The sequence below is a fragment of the Triturus cristatus genome, chromosome 12, assembly GCF_964204655.1.
Source record: "Triturus cristatus chromosome 12, aTriCri1.1, whole genome shotgun sequence".
NCBI lineage: Eukaryota > Metazoa > Chordata > Amphibia > Caudata > Salamandridae > Triturus > Triturus cristatus.
Window position 1 is genome coordinate 787833223 of NC_140595.1, and position 18199 is coordinate 787851421.

The window sequence follows — 18199 nt, forward strand, 5'->3', positions numbered from 1 at the left end:
ATGTGTGAGTATAAACCAAATGTTACATTCTGCTTGCCTCCTCTCCTACTGTATTCACATGTATAGGGGAGTGTTTGACATATGAGGTTTGGATGTCTGCTGTACAAGACACCAATCGTCGTCAGCTAAGTAGTACCATGATCTTGGAAATAGAGTACGCAAAGAGGACACTCAAAGGATGGACATAAGACATCTGTGTTCTCTCATACAAATGTGTGACTTCATGAGTGGGGAAGCACAAATGAGTAACATCATGTCCCTGACTATTGCAAATCTCACACATGAAAACCTTTCTGACTTAAACATGAGGCTCTGGAAATATGTAAGTCTGAATGGCAAAGGTGAAAGCAGTGTAATGGGGAGGATTCCGGGTCATTTATCCCTTCCTATCAGTAATCTTCTCATACATGTGTGTCTGTTGATGTGTCATCTTATTGATGTCAGTGCTGTGTGGAGGAAACGGCTGGCAACTGCTGCATGTGAGCAGGTGCCCAAATGTAAAGTTCAGGAGCTAAACATGCTGCACATTGTTCTGGATTACCCACAAATGGTCATTGAGAATGAAATGTTGGCTCAGAGCAACCATCTGTGGTTGCAAAATATAGACCTGGATGTCTCATTACAGCTGCTGACAGGATGACACCACAGCAGCGGACACCGTCCCGGGGACTGCAGGACATCCTGGCTGCAGCAGTTCAACCCTCGCGCACCCGTCCTTCAGGTAATACTAGCATGAGGTGTGTCTGTTGATGTGTCATCTTATTGATGTCACTGCTGTGTGGAGGAAACGGCTGGCAACTGCTGCATGTGAGCAGGTGCCCAAATGTAAAGTTCAGGAGCTAAACATGCTGCACATTGTTCTGGATTACCCACAAATGGTCATTGAGAATGACATGTTGGCTCAGAGCTACCATCTGTGGTTGAAAAACATAGACGTGTATGTCTTATTACAGCTGCTGACAGGATGAGACCACAGCAGCGTGCACCATCCCGGGGACTGCATGACAGCCTGGCTGCAGCGTTGAAACCATCGCGCACCTGTCCTTCAGGTAATTCTGGAATGAGGTGTCACTGGCTTCGACTCCAAAGCCATGGCAGAGATCCCGATTCCCCTCTGCATGTAATCAGCAGTTGTTGCGTACAAAGTGAAATACAAATCAGGAGTGTCATGTGCCCGTCTGTCAATTGGTGATGCAGATAATTGAGAATGTTGTCACTTCCCTCTACAGCTGCTGGATCAGGGACAGCTAGGCCTACAAAAGCCGTGAGGAGACAGGTCCAGCAGGTGACACTAGGGGGGAACACCAAGGGACAGAGAGTTGTGGCTGGAGCTGGTGAGTTTGCCTGTCTCTATGTAACACCTCAGTGCCATGGTGTGAGCTGTCATTTGTGGTGGTACCCTACACAGGTCACATGATCCTCATCTGTTGATGCAAAGTACAGTTAATACAAACCCTTGTGTTGCACCACATGTTATACCAGGTCAATCCCTAATACGGTTGCAACCTCTGTTCCAGGGGATGCTGAGGACGAGGATGACAGGCCTATGACCAGTGCGGGCCGACGGAGAATCAGAGGGGAGAATCCCCTGATCCTCCAAGCTGTGATGTCGGCTGCAAGCACTGCTCAGGAGGAGGAGGATGAATTTCCTGAGGACGTCTACTTGGTGGATGATGAGGACTACATGTCTGATGACGATGAAGATGCCAATGCGCGCTATCGTGCCAGATTGGCTAAATCGGTCAGGGCATCATATCCTCTGCCAAGCAACGTTCGTCAGCCTCCTCCCAAGCATAGCATGGCCTGTCCCCAGACTTGAGCAAACCAGCCACAGCACCCACGCATCACAACACAGACATCACTCCCTCACAGTCCACACGTCCAGGACCAACATGGTGGTTCCCCTACCCGCTCTTCCCTAGACAGTGTATCCCTGCCATCCTCTCCACCATCTGGGGGTAGTACCAGCCCTGTTGTGCTGCCGGAATCCCCTGGGCACCATTCTCCTGCCCGCAGACTCCCACCTGCCACCCCCTCCCCTGCTGTTGGACCTGCTCATCCCATCCATGGCAGACCGCTGCAGAGAGGGCCTGCACCTGGCTATGATGGCCAGTGGGAGCAGGACTTCTACCAACAGCAGACAGATGTGAGGCAGGACATTTGTGCCATAGGGGCTACCCTGTCAGACATGTCGGAGTCCCTGCAGGACATGGTCCACTTCCCTCAGGTGGTGGACAGGCTGAGCAAAGTTTTGGATAGGATGGATAGGACTTGGCAGGACATGTCCAGAAATATTCGAGACATAACCATCCAAAGGGAAGAGGGTGCAAGACAGCATGCCTTCGCCATGAAGATGATGGAGGGCATATTGAAAGTGAGCCAAACTTTTCCTTCACGGTCAACGCAGGGAGGGGAGCAGTCATATCTGCCCACAGGGCAGCACATCCCCACACCTGTACCAACTGCACAGCAACAGAGCAAAGGGAGACATCCACACCAGCGGCCTGAACGGGCACTCCCAACACCAACCCCTGTACAGGCACTCCCACCACCTGCACAACCACCACCAACCCCTGTACAGGCACTCCCGCCACCTGCACAACCACCACCAAGCCCTGTACAGGCACTCCCACCACCTGCACAACCACCACCAACCCCTGTACAGGCACTCCCGCCACCTGCACAACCACCATCAACACCTGTACAGGCACTCCCGCCACCTGCACAACCACCATTAACCCCTGTACAGGCACTCCCACCACTTGCACAACTGGCCCTTGTCCAGGCACAACCATCAAGTGTGCATACACCATCTGCACCAGCACATGTAGATGACCCTGGACAGTCCCTTGGACAGTACCCACCTCCACGTAGGCGGCGAGCCAGAGCTGAGCACTCCGAGCGGTCCTCCCCCCCCCCCCCCAAATTGCGACGTCGCAAGCTCGATTGCCGGTGACAGGAACCCAGGACAATGTAACCACGTGATTGTCTGTTCACCAAATAAAGACCTCAAAAAAAAGAAATCTGTTGTGTCTCATGTCCTGTGTAACGATGTAGGTGGCCTCGAGGTATGTGTGTGTGTGACACAGTTACAAGTGTAACCCTTCATTGCAACAAGCCATTACGTGCATAGCAGTTGACTCACCAAATATGTGTCCTGATTCAGAACCCGACATTCTAAATGAAGTCAAGCAAGTAGAAGTAATTAGAATTCCTCAAATATATTTAGGTATGAACAGAACAACCGTCTGTTTGGAAGGGAGGAAGGAAAACAAATGATGGTCTTGATGCAGAGGGAGAAGGTAACCTGGATTGGGGTGGGGAAACAAAAATATAACACGTCAGGGAGCGTCAGGGAAAACAGTATTTACAAGGGGAAACTGAAATAATTGTTCACGTCAATGTCTCCGTCAAAAGTCAAGTGTCCTTCTGGTCATCCTCTAGGACCACAATGTCCAGATCCTCCGAGTCCGATGCAGGCACACGTCTGGCAGGTGCAGTAACAGGCACCACATGTGTTCGTGACACACGAGGAGTACGGGGTGGAAACAGTGTGGGGCAACAGACAGGGGGAGACATTGATGGTGGTATGGGAAGGGATTGGGGCGACAACAGACGACATGGCTGTGGTCAGTGAATTGATACTGGTGGAGAGGGTGGCCATAGATCGGAGCATGTCCTCTCGCATCATGCGTACCTCCATACACACTTGTAGCATGATGCGAGCGGACATGTCTGGCTGACCCTCACACATCCACATCAAGTCCACTGGCATAGCCACAGGAGGAACACCACCGGGAGGGATGTGGTGCCTGAGGTCCGGAGCCAATGATGTTGTGGGGCTGGCAGCGACGATGAGGGGGGACTTGTTGCAGGGGATTCAGCTGGAGCCCCCGATGGCATGGGGGACTCTAGAGGTAGGGAGGGGCTGATGGCAGGCCCAGGTTGTGTGTTGGCCTGCCCCGAGGACACCTCTTCAGGACCCACAGGTGAAGAGTCATGGGGAGAGTAGCTCTCCACCACATCATGGGCAGAAGTGTCGGGTTCACCCCCCCCCCTTCAATGTCTTCAGCCTCCACCCGGGATGTAGCACCAGCATCAGGGTGTCCCTTGTCAGTCCGGGTGGGTGCAATCCCCTTGCCTCTTGATGTTGAGGTTCCCTCCTCATCCTCCTCTTCCTCGCTGGTGGAAAGAGGGTGTAGCCGCCGCCGCACTCTTGCTCCGGACCTGGTCCTGCTGCCCTTCTGTTGCGCCAGCGGTGCCTGCAGAAATGTAAGCAAAATCCTAATGTTATGGTTGTGTCATGCAGGACAAGACACATACATAGAGGAGCCAAGCTCAGACTTATTTTCCTCTGATCACACTCTATAGCTGTCAGCGTCTATGAGCTGACATTACGTGTATGTTCACTGTCATTTACTGGATTTAGTCTGACATGGCCATCTCACGTGGATGTTTGTGGCTTACACAACTGTATTGGCCAACCCTCAACCTGGCATTCTGGTGATCTGTGTGTCCTGCCACTGCTACATGTGCAGGTTCCAAAAGCAGTCCACCAATGGAGAACATGAAGAGTCCTGATTTCTCGGATTTTGGCCATTCATAGGGAGTCGCAGCTATTTAAGGTCTGGACAGGTGTCATCTGCTTTGTGTCATTTTATGGGACAAGACAAGTGGCGAATGGGGGTCACACATCCACTGAGGCCCTGGGCTATTTGTGTAGCTACATTGTGAGTCTAGCCTTGGGCTGTCCCCACACATGATCGGACTATCCAGTGGCACATATTGGCTTTGGTGACAGATATGGTAATGCAGTACACCGCTGAACAGTGGGGGATTGTTGTGACAGCTACCTGTACATGTGAAATGTCAAAAAGCCCACTGAGGGTGAGACGTCCGTCAGTGGACACCCCTTGCAAATTTAGAAGTGCTTAGGAGTGATGCAAGGATGTCAAAGTCTGTCTTGACTCCATGGCACATGATGATTTGTCACAATTGGAACCCAAACTCTACAAATGCAATGCAAGTCATAGCATCCAATGCCCTTTGGCCTGCCATGCTCACACTGGACAGTGTCTGTGCCATTGCTCATTCAATGCACACATGATTTCCTAGTGCCAATTGTAGTGGTGCGTGAGGAGCAGATTTGAGTATTAATGCACTATTATGGCTCATTTTGCCAGTTTATAAATATACGTGGTATGGAGGAAAGGATATACAAATATATTCGAACAAGGACACTTTTAATTATCCATTCACATGTGATTAAATTCACTTCTCATTCTTTGTATTTGTGCTGAGCATATACAAAAACATTTACAAAACAAAACCTCTGTACATATAACAAAACTACGCTACTGTCCTAAACATTAATTTTCAATTGTGGGTCCACCCTTCAATAGTGTGGACAACCCCAGAGGGCATATACATTGCATGAGAAGTATCAATGTCCCCATAAATTCTAAGGCAATGCAAGGTTGTTGAATCCCAACACAATCAAATTCTTTTGGGTCCCTCTGTAAAACCAAAATGTCGACGCGGTCGCGTTTCAGCCAATCCATTCCTTTTGGCCTCTTCAGGACAAGGAAAACCGCAGCAATCTTAGGCTGGTCCCTCTACTCAGCATACCAAGCGTAAGTACTGTACAATAGCCATGAGTGGGACGCAGGGGATCCATGCCCTATTCCATCTCTTTATTGAAAAGTCAGCTGGGCCCCCTGTTCGTGTTCTAAAGTCAAGATTTCTTCCGTCGTGATTACACGCTTGCTTCTCTAGCCTCTCCTGGATAGCTCTTCCGCATCTATCGGTGCTAACTCTCACTACGCGAGTTTGTTCAGGAGAGTACTATCTGCAGCCTGTGCTGCAGATAGTGCTCTCCTGAACAAACTCGCGTAGCCTTAGCATTGCAATGCCTTAGAATTTATGGGGACATTGATACTTCTCATGCAATGTATATGCCCTCTGGGGTTGTCCACACTATTGAAAGGGGGACCCACATTTGAAAATTAATGTTTAGGACAGTAGCGTACTTGTGTTATATGTGCAGAGGTTATGTTTTGTAAATATATGTTTTTGTATATGCTCAGCACAAATACAAATGCGGACTTTCCGGCCCGCATGCGGACTTTCCGGCCCGCATGCGGACTTTCCGGCCCGAGTGCAAGTTTAGTGGTCGTAAATGCATTCTGTGAATAGCAAAAGTAGTAAGTTCATTCTGTGAATACCAGAAGTAGTAGGTGCATTCTGTGAATACCAGAATGGTACTAAGTTTAGGATTTAGTCTTAAGGTTGTTCTGTGAATCGGGCCCATAGAGTCTGTACGCCTCACATTGGGTGTAGGGAGGGTATGGGGCAGGGAGGGAGGGTTGGTGATGGGAGGGCAGAGGGTTAAAACAAACAAAATAACTCCAATTTGATAATGAAACTAAAAACGGATATAACTAATTTAGTTATTTTAAGAAAAGTAGCACAAGAAGACCGAGATATCACTGAAGGAAGAAAAAAACGAATCAAACTGCTGCGAATACATGCTCTTAAGAGTGATTAGCAAACAGCAATGGGGAAGATAACAATATGCACATGGAACATAGCAGGGTTGAATGATAGAAATAAATGCGCCCGCCTAGCCGAGATTATAAAACAAAATTCTACTGATATTTGTTTAAGAGACTCACTTACCTTGGGGGAAGAGAGATTTATTAAAAATGTATGGCTATAACTTACTGGCTTGTACTTCTCAAACATCGAATATCCGAGGTGTAGCCATCATAGCCAAAGCCCCCTTAGGAAAAGTCATACGTAATGCAGTAGATACTCAAGGGAGGTGGGTTATTGTGAAGTTGGCACTGGGAATAACTATAGGTTCAGTGTATGGATCAAATCAAGATGACCCCTATATATTTGAAAATCTGGAATTGGAACTCGCATCCTGGCCAGGACCACTTGTATTCTGTGGTGATTTTAATATATCACTAGGGACTGCATTCAGGAAACAAAGACAACAAATATACACTGGACGCAGACCTGGCGTATTTAATTCTATTTGCCAACTTAGGGACAGTTATGACCTATTGGATATATGGGATTTAAAAAACCAACCCGATCCAGGGTATACTTACTTCTCATACCCCCACAATAAATATGTTAAAATGGATTACATATTAACTACAAGGGATCTGTCTAACCAAGCGATAATACTCAAATGCCCAAAAACAATCTCCGACCATAATGCTCTAATTCTCACAATTGATTTAATGGGGTTCACCAGACAATATTCAAAATGGACTTTCGATAGGAAACTTGTCAATAGAGATTATATAAACTACATCACCAAATGGGCTCAAGGTTATTTTGATATAAACAGATATAGTGCCTCTAGAGGGGCGGTGTGGGATTGTTTTAAAGCTACCCTTAGGGGTGAGAATTAGCTATGTGGCAAGAATTAAAAAACAGCAAGACAATGAACACAGCCTACTGATGCTAGAGCTAGCTAGAGCAGAAGAGGAACATGCTGCATCATTAGCCCGACGGGAGGAGGGGAATATTACGCTACGCCAAATATTATTACTGAAAATTGACCTTAATAAGGGGCTGACACAGAAAGCGGCAGAAACCTATCGAATACATCAAAGCAATATGTATGAAAACGGCAAAAAGATTGGGAAACATCTCACTTTGCGTACGCGACAGAGGATTTCTTATAATATAACGACATCTATTAAGTCAGAAGGTCATAACTATACCAAACCTGAAGAGAGATAGTCGAAATATTTCAACAATACTATCAAAAGCTGTATAAAAGTGATAACATAACTGTCTCAGATGAAATTAAAACATTCTGGAGCGAATTTACAGCTAACACAGGCTGGTATAGCGCCATTGATAGTATAACAAAAGAAGATCATGAGAAAGAAATTACCATTACAGAACTACAAACTGCCCTGACAAGTCTAGCTTCAGGGAAGGCGGCAGGCCCTGATAGAATTCCATTAGAGCTATATAAAATCTTAGGAGAACAAATATTACCTTTCCTATTAGATCCCTTTGTTGGTATCCAATGGAGCAGGATCCCACCAGACTCCTGGAAGGAAACTAACAATCATCTTCCATAAAAAAGGTAAACCTGCTGATCTACCTTCATCGTATCACCCAATCTCATTGATTAATTCTGACTCCAAACTATACGCCAAGATCTTGGCTAATCGGCTCGGGAGGGTCATCGAACATCTTGTCTCCCCCTGGCAACATGGCTTCATCCCTGGTAGAGGCACCACTGACCATACTCGAAGAGTTATTTCACTTTGATATTATGGCTGGAACGGGGGACCGGATGTCGATGATCCTTCTGGATGCCGAGAAAGCCTTCAACCGGGTGTCGTGGGAATTTCTATGGGGGGGTCCTAGATCGGAACAATTTTGGGCCTAATCTGGTAAAGGCTATTAGAGCAATGTATCAAAAACCAACTGCGATACTCCAAGTAATGGGTATTGAGTCCAGGGGTATTAACATATCGAGAGGAACTAGGCAAGGGTGCCCCTGTTCCCCTTTATTATTCGCTATGTATATTAATCCTCTAATTGTGAAACTTCTTCAGAGCCAAGTAATAAAGCCAGTAATAGTGGGTCTATATGAAACAAAAATACTTGCCTATGCGGACGACGTAGCTGTACTAACATCAAATCCGTCTGAAGCAATGGCAGAAGTAGAGGCAAGTACGCAGTTATTCGGTAATTATTATGGATACTCTTAATAAAGATAAGACAATTATCTTATGCACCGATAAACTATATCGACCCTAGAAAAGCAGAAACAGCAACATACCTTGGGGTATGTATAAGTACAAAGATCCAAGATATCTGCAAATTAAACTATGATCCATTAGTGAGCATTATAAGAAAGGATCTAACACGAATAATTAGCCTACACCTGTCAATTATTGGCAGAGGAAAATTTTATAAAAATGAACATACTTCCTCGGGTACTATACTTATTTCGGGCTATTCCTCTAATGGTTGACGACAACATCATTAGAACTATAGAATCACAAATTGCTAACTTCATCTGGCAATTTGGAAAAATCAGGAGGTCCTTGAAGTATTCATCATTGCCCCAGGATAGGGGTGGGTTGGCAATTCCCAATATGACATTTTATCTATGGGCTGCGCTTTTCCAACAAATGAAACCTCTATTCAATACTTCACCCGATACAGAGAATATAGGAAATATAGAAATACCATCTATTTATGAACTATCAATCGGAAGGAAGGCCAGAGGACTATTATTGAGACAACTAGAGCCTAGTTACTTTAAAAAAACTAAATTTAAAATTATCAGCAGTGCATGGAAGATATGGAATAAAATCTCTACACACATGGCAATCCCCAAATTGAACAGATATTCTCCCCTATGGCACTCCTCACTATTACCAGCACAAGCCAATGATGCTTTAGCTAGAAATTGGTAAAGCAAGGGGATTATTACTGTATGTGACTTTTAGGGTGAAGACTCGTCTGCCAGCTGTTTAAGATTACATGAAAAATATGGGGTCTCTAACAATGATTACTTTGAATTTATTCAAGTTAATACTATTCTGAATCTAAAAACTCCCATTATTACTATGGAAAAAATTCCCTTTTTGGAGACCGTAAATAAACAAAGAACAAAGATTGGTATAATATATAGTCTTCTTGAAAAACTGCCAGATGACCTAGAACGAACAGAGGTATCATGGGCTGGTAAACTGGTTAACCCAAACGTTGACATCGATAAGTGTTTGTTATTAACATCACGACTGCTCTTATCATCAAATCTAAAGGCCCAGCTATATAAAACAATCTATAATTTGTACTATACCCCTGCTAAGCTTCATGCTTGGGGCAAAAGGATAAACGACGAATGCCCTAGATGTGGAATTGGTCCAGCCACTCTAATACACATGTTTTATGAATGTGACAAATTAACATTACTTAAAAAAATGCTTTCAGAATTTTGGGAAGAGGTGTTCGGGCACAAAGTAGCAGAATCGTCCACCCTATATAATCTCGGCTATGACAATACTCTTGAAGTAAGCCAAGAAGAGGAATCCTGCCTCTTTATCGGTACAGCAGTTTATAGAATAATACTAGTGGCACACTGGAAAGATGTAGATCCACCGAGCTTTCAAATGTGGCTAACTCGTTTTATGGGAGTATACAATCAGGAAAAAGCTATTTATGCCACGAGAGGGAGACATTCCAGAGCGCGGGGCAGCAAGATCTGGTCCCCAATAGAATCCTGGAGTATAACCATAAGAACTATATAAAATAAAAGTGTTCTAATTAAAATATGCAGATGATCGCTATGATTACAATATCGGATTAGAATTGATATAATGAATCGAATTGTATACTTAATGTATTTTGTATTTATCAAATTATTTCTTGAATCTCCCTTTTCTTTTCTCTGTTGTATTGGATAACAGCTGTATATATGTATCTATTTTCCAATGTTTCAACTGGAGTTGTATAAATAAAATCAATAAAATAAAAGAAGTTCTATTGTTCATGCCTTGGTCACTTCCCAGTTGGATTATGGTAATGTTCTCTATCGGGGAGCTTAAGAAAAGCAGTAATCAAGCTCTAATCTATTCAAAATGTGGCTGCCCGCCTAATCCTAAACCTTCCAAAAAGAGCATCTGCCACGAAGGTTCTGCTCACCCTCCAATGGCTCCCATTGGAGAAGGATCACTTTTAGGGCCATGTTTTTTTGTCAGACGTTTCGGGAAAAAAGGTCCAAAATACCTTGGCACTGTTGTCCTTTTACATACCGGCATGCAATTTACGATCTAATGGAAACATCCCTGGTCACAGAGCCAAGAATTGAAAAAGTTAGGATGGGAGCTCGATCTTTTGGATTCCTTGCGGCCAAGAGCTGGAATTCTTTGCCAGTGTCTTGGAGGACGGAAACTTGCGAAAGTACTTTCCGTAAGGTCTTAAAGACTTGCTGGTTCCTATCTTCAAACTAGAATACTAATAGCCTCTGTATTTCTGGGGACTCTTTGCCAGTTTAGCTTCCTTGCATGCTCCACAAAGTCGTCCAGATTTGCGACGGGACACACTACTGTTGTAACCATGTGCTTTACAAAATGATAGAATAAATAGACCTCAACTCAGGACATGCTATGAACTGTGCATCAGGAGTACATGTGTAAGGAATAACAAATTGTCTGTTCAACTTGTGCTTTAACACTGAAATCTATCAACACATATACCTTAATCTATTGTTTTGCCTTCTAGGTCTTACTGTGGAATATATGACATTAAAAGGCATACCATTACAATGCATACTTTCACATCGCAGTTTTTACAACTCAACTACCATTACATTGCATTTCTTTTTATAACGCATGCCATTACAATGCATGTTGGTTAAAATGAATTAAAACTACCATTACAACACATTCCTTTACAGTGCATATTAATACTACGCATACCATTACAACGCAATATATTTTCAAAGTATTTTTCATAAAAAATGGTTATTTTGTATAACCATCCCCTGGGACGGGATGCAAGGGAAATGGGGATTTTGGGTGGGAGAGGTTAATACCCACGTATTACTTTAAATACCCTGTTACTTTTTCTTAATGAATAAAAACTCCATTAATATTAAAAATAAACAAATGTACTAAATGAGGGGGGGGGAAGAAATTCCTCGTAATTCAGCAAATGCACACTATAATCAAAGTCTAAATGAGATTATATACAAAACAATTTTGAAAAACATAAAAACGCTAGTCCTATTTTTATTACAGCTCCTGGCCCTGCAACTACTCAAAATGGCGGGCACTGCGAGAAGGAACGTCAAAATGAAAAAATGTACACAGAAGAAAATAAATATACATTGTCAGATTCTGAATCACGCAAAAAAAACTGTTCACAAAACTTATTTTGTTTTAAATTGTCGTTTACCCTAAAAAAAACTATAAAAGATGCCGACCACCATTTTGTGCTCAGTGGTAAACTGACCTCCACGGTGACCACACACAGAAGTAGTACCTGGAGACTTCTTGCTTTGGAGAAGTTTAACACTGCCCTCTATAGACAGAAGTGTACTTTTAAAGAGAAACAGCAAAATAACACGTAGATCACTACTTACAATATTTTTTACTTATTTACAGCTTTTTCTAAAATTGTAAAGCTGCAAGCAATTGAAAGCAGATAATATCTAGCTAATCTTACCATTCGGAAATAAGTGAATAAAAGATCAAAATGTTAAAAAGAATTAAAAATCCAATTAGCCATAATTAAATACTAAAATTATAATTTGGATATTAACAGATATTGGACACAAAGCATCCTCAAAAACCTAGCAGGAAGAAACCACAATTTTCAAAATCATATGCAAGTAAGATGTTAAAAATATTGTGTAAGTTAAAAATAATTGTTTCAATAATATCAGAAATAAATACATTAGCAGACATGTCAGAAATATATTTGAAATGTTACAATACAAATTTAGTATACCAACTCCAACTCTGGGTTATGCTTTATTATGGTAGAACAGGGTAAAAAACAGGAGCTTGCTCGTTGGTGTGACGGTGTCACCGTGCAGCAATATATGAATAAAAAGATCCCTAGGGGCTTACGGATCCTCCTATTTCCAACCTTTGAGGACCCAAGTGAAGAACAACTTGGTGAATGGGAACATAATCTTAAGGATTTTCATCATGGTGAACGATGCCTCCTCATTATGCATGCAAATGAAAAGGGGCTAAAACTCCAGACAGAAAAAGGGTTGGGAAAAGCAAATTGAGGCCATGAATTGCAAAGAGCTAATAGATAACAAAAATGCTATTTTGAATAATGTGATTGAGGACCAATAGCAATATCTTTAGGGACAAAAAATGCCCAATCTTAAGCGAGATGATCGTGACTATATGGATGGTTGCATCTACACCTTCGCGAAAAAATATATTAACCCTAATAATTTGGAGGATAGAAAGAGTAGGGAGGAAAGCCTTGAGATTAGCTTGAGGCTAGTGAAATAATACTAGCTGATCTCAAGTACTGCTTCGAATACAGCTCAGCCAGACATCCCGTTAGGGGAAGGGGCCTCCAATTTCCAGAGAGAACTGGAAAGACTGTGTTAAGGTGACAGGCAATGCAAAAAGAGCCCAAAAAGACAAGGCGAGGTGGGAGAAGGAGGAAAAGGGAAGTCAGACAGTCATGCAATGCTAGCCCACTCGAAGAAAAATTAGACGTAGGGGGTATTGAAAACTCCAATGTAGAACAGTTAGAGATTGATACTTGTAATCATGTTGCACACTTGGCAGAATCCACACCCCCTCAGATGGACCTCCAGATCATCAACCTCTCCAGTAGAACATTAGATAAACAGGAGATAAGTGTTTTGAAGAGGGGTCTTGGGTTCTGTCTCACACATTGGGGTGATTCAGTAGATGTTCACAGTGATTTGTTTAAGGTTCTACATGTACTTAAATTAAGAGTATTTCTCACAGCAAGTACAAAAACCTGTTTCTAATGTGTATGAAACACTACCTGTATTACAAACTATTGGTAATATACGAGATGTGCAAAATATGCTATCCATTGAAAATTATGAGGTAATAGAGATGCGGGACATTCTTGATATATCACTATTAGAGAAAGCCCCAATTCTGACACTGGGCTGAGGTGCAAATTCAGGTATGCCCCTTGAGATCACTGGAGATCCCCAATATATTTGGTCCCCATCCTAAATTCAATCTGTCGGGGTGGAGGGGGGGGGGGGGGAGAGGGAGGCCCTACATAGGATATAAAATTACTAAGCAATTGTAATAAGGGAGGCGGATAAAGGTGGGAACATTGTAATCATGGACAGGACTGATTATATGTGTGAGATCTCCAGCCAATTGAGTGACCAACAATACTATGAATTGATTAGGACAAACCAGATTACAGAACTTACTGCCACCATCAATTCTGGGTTGTGAATGGAGGGATGAATGCATGCTGACGGATGATGAATGCAGATATCTTGTTGAGAATGCCAGATTCCCGTGCATATATATCCTGCCAAAAGTGCACAAAGGTGGGGACTTTCCACTGGTTAGACCCATAATCTTCGGGGTGGGCTCACCCACGGAGAAATTATCTAAATTTGTGGATATAACCTTGCGAGAACATGTAACAAATCTCCCATCCCATCTCAAAGATAGCAAAGACATTTTGGTTAAATTTAACGTATTTCCATGGTCGGAAGAATTGCAACTTGTCACATTTGACCTAATGAAGTTGTACACATGTATCCAGAAAGACTTCGGCTTAATGGCTGTACGCTATTACCTAGATAAGGATGGTGCTGATTATTTTGCATACAATACAAAGATTTTCCAAGCATGATGAGAAATTCACCTCACCGACTGCATTGAACTGCCATGGGTTACCGCTTTGCTCCCTCTTATGCCAGACTCTTTATGGGCTGGTATGAGAGGGAGCATGCCCAGGGCAAAGGTGCCTTTCCCTGGAGTAAGTACATCATTTTCTGGGGGAGGTACATAGATGACAATTTGCCTCTGGGTGGGCACAAGTGCATTACTGGTTGATTTGGCATATCTGAATGATAACCTTTACAATGTTACACTCACCATGCACCATCATAAAGAACATATTGATTTTCTGGATATTCACTTCTATGTCAAAAGACTGATCTGCCACCAGCACTGGGGATCGAAACGCGAGACCCCCGGGTTATACAAAGAATTTAAGAGGTCAATTTAGAACGGTTTAGAACGCCTAGAGTTTGCAGTGGACAGTGCTCACCACATTCAGGACTTGGAACCTGTTAGACTTTCGGATATTCTGCACATGTCAACACGAGCAGTGGTGATGCACCAACAGGTTACATTAGTCACTAGCATAGCAGACGTTTAATAAAACAATAGAAATAGGGAGTGCGCCTCCATCCCCCACATAAATAGAAATCTACTGCACCATGTTTTTATGTGCTGCCAAAAGTACATAAACCAGAACCCCCAGGCAGACCAATCATATCGGCGAATAGCCTATTAGAAAACACTTGCATTTATTTGGACTTTTTTCTGTGTCCATGCCTTTAACCTCCTAGCCTACTGCAGGGACAGCACAGATTTTCAGACAAAAATATGATACACCCCCTTGGAAAGACCAGTCTATTCTGGTCACTAAAGACGTAGTGTCTTTATACACTAGAATTGACCATGATTTAGGCATGCAGGTATTTTTTCCAGGTATAAACCCATTACAATGCATGATCATTTTATGATGCTCCTTGATATGGTGAGACTTAGTCTGACTAACAATATTTTTTCTTTTTGGGGATAAGTGGCATAGTTATCTAACCAGGACTGCTATGGGGAGTGGCTTTGCCCAGAGTTTCAGGAATAGTCATGGGTTGGTGGGAGGCTCAACACATTTGGACAGACTAACATTGGACACAGGATTTGGCATTTTCGATACACTATATGGACGATCTATTTATATTATGGAATGGGCCACAGAAAAAACTCTTTATTCTTTTCTTGACTGGATTAACACATAAATTGAACTGGAGGTTCCCATGGAAGAAAAGTCTGTCATGGAGTTTCTGGAAATCTAAGAGATGAACGATGGTTTGATACAAACCAGTCTTTTTAGGAAGGACACTGCTGGGAATAGCATCCTCCATGCCCGTAGTTATAACCAACCCAGTCTGAAGTGGAGCATTCCCTACGGGCGAATGCTCAGGGGAAAAAGGAGTAGCACCCCTGAGACATTGTGTGGAACAGGGTCAGATAATTACTAGATTTAAATCATGGGTCTTCCCAGTAAAGGCCATTAAAAAGCCTGTATGAATGCAGCAGACCAAAATTGAGATGGCTTACTCCAGCCTAAGCCCAGGAAGCAGGGGGGAAAACACAGTCCAGTTAATTACCACTTTAAACTGTGAATCAGACTCAGTTAGATGGATGTTTAAGCACTGGGGTAAGATTAGATGCGATCAGGTGATCGTACATCTTGTGAACCCGCGTCCACAAAAAATGTATAGGAAGAGCAGGTCACTTAAAGATATGCTAGTACACAGTCACCTCATTTAACATCAAGGTATTACAGGGTGTCATGCTCAGGTAACAAGGGTTCTTTCAGTGTGGGAACAGCAGGGCATGCACACAGAAACAGGAGGACATATACACACCTACAGGTAGGGAGGTGAAAACAGAAAATGTATTAACTGTAGTAGTGATCATGTCATCTATGTCCTGGTGTTCCACTGTGGTTTGAAGTATGTGGGTAGTACCATCTTCCCAGTAAAGAAAACCATCGTTGGACATCTTAGAGGCATCAGAAATAAGGATCCCAGTTACCCATTTGCAGGTCACTGGCACAAACTACATTCCTGGAGTGAGGTCTCCTTCTTTGGAATGGACAAGGTGACATTGAGCAAACTAGGTGGGGATGAGGAACGTATCCTGTAAAGACGTGAGTCAGAATAAATCATCTGGCAGAACAGTCACCATGGAGGTCTTAACCAGGATGCCGAGATGCACATACATTTGGGATGATGGGAAGAAGGGAGCTTAATTCTTACACATTAGGATGTTTTGTGATTGGGTTATTTTCTGCGATTTTTGGTGATCTTTTTGCTCTTTTACCATATAGGTATATTTTTGTATATCTGACCTCATTTATTTATTTCAACATTCTCATGTCTTCTCTCTGATAAAATATTTTCTATTTACTTGTTGGTTATCAATTAACAGGATTTATGTATGGGATCTTCTCTTTGATTGGAAAGGATTAGTGACAAGGTGGCTGCCGTTTGAACAAAGAAGAAAACTCCTACTCCGTCCAAACCCTCCCTCCCAATTTACCCCCTATTTATTGAATGTTTTGCTTGATGCTTTTTCCTCAAACTGTCCACATTAATTTTGATATATATCTTGCGAAGACCGAGATCTGGGAGTTAATACATTATTGGTGAGTTGTTGAGTGGCGGCAGATGCCGAACAGTTAACACTGGCGTATTAGGTGGAACACAGTTTTTTGGGAGTAAGGAATTTCACTTTTATATTTAGAGAGAAGATAGTTATTTTTGAGTTAACGATCTACTGATTAATTTGAATTGTTAGAGCAATGTAAATCTACGGTCTCTTGACAACAATGAGATCAATGGCAAGATTTGAGTGAATTAAAATGAATCACAGGAGATGGGATATTTAACACTCAATTAGAAAACTTGTTCTTAATTAAATTCCCACACTGTACCCTATACGAACCTAGTCGCCCACACTTAAAATATAACTAAAATAAATTAGTACAATTTTACATAATTGATAACCAATACATTCGTTAATATTTTAATGTCCCTCCATATACACCTACAAACCTAGCACCCACACCTGAAGTATAACTAAAATGCATTAGTTGTACATACAGAACATGACCAATTAAATGAATAAATAATGGTTAATTGGTTACTTAACTTCCCACCCTCGATTCTTGCAAACCTCCACACCTAAAATATAATTTGCAAACATAATAATTGCACAATTTCATGATTAATAATCATGAAATTAATTTTAGATTATGAGTTAACATTCCACCCAGTCCTTCTACAAACCTAGCAACCCACATCTAAAATGACTAAAATAAAATCAGTATTATATAATGTATATAATTACCAAATATTATGTTAATTAACTTCCCACCCTATAACCCACACTATAAATAACTACGATCAATTAAATGAAAAGCCACTTAAAATTACAAACTATATTTCAAAAATAATTAATATCTCAACATTTACACATGAAAAGATTGATAATTAAAAAACACTATATTGACAACTATATTATTGAAAACAATATTCTTAACGATATTACTTACCTGGCAAAAAAAAAAAAAAAGATTTACAACTATGTTTCTGCATCGCAATATTTTTGTATCAATGTGTTATTTCTGATACTTTCGCCTGATCTTTACAACTCAGTATTTTGTCCAAATACCCCACTAACACTCATGAACCCACGCACTCTTACTTGGCCATCCTCAATGAGCTATTTAATGAGCTCTTGCCAGCCCAAGATTTATCCAGCCCCGGTTGATGCAATGTTTAAGTTGCCCTTCTTTTCAGAAAGAAAATCCTCCCCCACAGGGTTTTTATTGAGACAGGAACAAAGCATGCCATATAACAATTTATTGA

General features: G+C 42.3%; 1 long non-coding RNA gene across 3 annotated transcripts in view; it reads right to left on the bottom strand.

The window, feature by feature from the left end:
- Positions 1–3211: 3211 nt before the first annotated feature.
- LOC146782845 (uncharacterized) overlaps positions 3212–18199 on the bottom strand; it is a 414494-nt gene continuing 399506 nt past the window's right edge. For all 3 annotated transcript variants that reach the window (XR_014971967.1, XR_014971966.1, XR_014971968.1), the window contains one exon: positions 3212–4262. This is a non-coding gene — a long non-coding RNA (uncharacterized LOC146782845). The remainder of the gene's footprint in view (positions 4263–18199) is intronic.